This window comes from Mya arenaria, chromosome 5 (assembly GCF_026914265.1).
Source record: "Mya arenaria isolate MELC-2E11 chromosome 5, ASM2691426v1".
Classification (NCBI taxonomy): Eukaryota; Metazoa; Mollusca; class Bivalvia; order Myida; family Myidae; genus Mya; species Mya arenaria.
Genome location: NC_069126.1, coordinates 46,082,160 through 46,084,897, shown reverse-complemented (window position 1 = coordinate 46,084,897; position 2,738 = coordinate 46,082,160).

The following is a 2,738-nucleotide window of genomic DNA, read 5'->3' as shown; positions in this document are numbered from 1 at the left end:
ACACGAAAACAACATTCTTACACAGAACAGACGTAACAGATGATTTATATGTCAACAATGCTCTTATTCATTTGACCTTGCTGTTCTTTCATGTTTCTGGTTTGTGATTTTTTGTTTTATGTTCTATGTATTTGTCGTTCACCCAGTGCCATTAAACCGGATATATGTTGAAACGTTTTGCTACTGAGTTGTTTCTTTAGATTTTCGCATAGATATTGTCTGTATATAACATTTTTGTATTATGGGTTGTCGGAAAACCTAAGACAGGCGTATACTTAGTTTTACAATGACGACATCTGAACCTTCAGTGCTTTGATTTATCCTAAAGTCTTTAAAAACTTTATAATAAATTGTTTGCTTGCAGGGCTGTTCTTTTAGTTTCAATTTTATCTCAAGTATAAACCCGGAAAAGGATTTTAATCTGTTGGGCTTCTTCACCGTGTGTTAAACGAATAACATCTGGTAATTATTTATGTACTTTATGTAATGCATGTTCAAACATAAAGCTTCATGTCAAAGCAGAAAATGACCTGATTATCGAACTTGTCATAAGAAAGGTTCCAGATGCTAAATCTTAACATGATAAAATTTAGATGGATCTCTATATCAGCGAAGATCTGAAAGTCGACTTTATTATTTGCTGAACATGTGTCATTCACCTGTCGATTAGTTCTTCTTACTTTTGTTGCATAATTTTCTAGCCTTATGACTATAAACAAGATCTTGGTCAAATTTTGGCCATCGTGATTTTTCTTTTAGTTTCGATAGTGCTATATTAAATTATTAATTAACTACGTACGTACTTGATAATTAATTGTCGATTTTCAAAACTAGTCTTTCCCAAACTACTATCCAGTCAGTTTCAAAAGATGCAATCGGAATTTCTTTTTCGGGAAGCAATGCAAACCAAACCAAGAACAATACGAAACCGCTCGCTCGTCCGCTCTACGAAAACTTATCTTCCTACAATTGAAACGACACAGACATACTTAACAATCACATACATTTAAGGTATGACCTTGTTCATTAACAAACTACGATAAAAATTAAATTCACGGAAAGCTTACAATAAATAAAATAACATACACTCGGCAAAATATATTTGGTGCTGCATTAAAAGCCTCCAGCCATCTATTTCATGGTCAACAATTGATAAAATACAAACACTGTTTTGGCAAACAACACGCGCCAGTAATTGTTGGCAGTCAGCGATACAAGCAAAGTGGTACAGGTACAAATTGAATAAAATAATACCTTTTAGCTCTCAACAGAAGTATATATATATACAAAGATGGGACACATTAATAAACGGTAAATATTTTATTATAGCACATAAAATCAATCGTTGGTTCCACAATAAGGGAACAGCACCGAAAGAGAAGTACTATTCGTAAAAATTAAACAATTTGTAGATCTTTCTATTACTACAGGTACCTCAGTACGTTTGCATAGTACAGTAACTGGGATGACTTGTTAATGATAAGTTATTTTCAATGAAGCTGCTATTCACTGAATAACGCTAATATATTTCCGTATGAGAATGAATATCAACATAAAAGCACGTTTTTGTACTGTATTTTCTTTGCATTGTAGTATTTTAGAAAGAAAATATTTAAAGAAGTAGAAGATCTTACGTAAATGCTGATCTTCTTTTGAATAGTGTCGCATAAATATATTGAATATTGACTGAATAGTTGTCAATACGATTTGATAGCTCATTCATGTTTAAAACGCCACCCTTAGCGGTCGATTATATTTACTTCGCGCAAATGGAGAAAGAACAGCAAACTAGGGAAAATAACTATACCAAATCATGTAGACCAAAACATTATTCCTACGAAAATAATATATTGTATTCACCATCAATTTGCTGTAAATGATATAGAGTTACAGAAACTGAGATGAATCCGCAATTGTCATTGGTCAACATAAATGTATATATGTACCAATGAAGGCTAACAGTCGCCATCGATAGCATACGTTTGCGATTTCGCTTTCCATTTCAATGTACGTGCAACGACATAACAGGTATATAAAAACAACGTAATGTGCTTACGTAAGCGATTGCTAGCTTTAACTGAATACAGTTTCTTTAACAGATTACAGTTAGTCCAATGTACCGTGTAAAAAGAAATGTATGAAGGTCAAGTGAATGCTGGTGTAAATTGGAAATCACATAAACCTTTCAAAGCTGGTGGTATTCTGCAAATCTAGCTGAATGTTACAAATTCAATTTCCCCTGTGGACTTTAAATTACATAGACAGACTTAAGCAAAATATCATGAAAAAATGTATGCCTCCTACTTGTGGTGCCTTTTTAAGTGGCATATGGAATATAGACAAATACCTTTACCAAATAAATTATGACTTATATCTTTCACAATACATGTACGGGCGTTGTGTAAATTTAGTAAAACCAACTGCAAACTCGTGTTATTTGCATACAACATTATTCAGATGTAGATCATTATATACATTTTGAAATACGAAACTCGTCTTTTACGAGGTTTTTCTGAACCGTTTTAGATTCTGACTCGTAAGCCATTACTCACATCATATGAAGCCACATATTAATCACAGGCTGATGGAATTTTGGTCACAGTTATTAAAATCCATTGAACTCTTAAAACAATTGTTTGTTTACGCTACCGCAACGACCTTATCTTTTTCTCCCGACCCCACGTTCCTTTTACCACAGAGTAGATTATCATTTTTGTAAATGTTTGATGTATAAATGT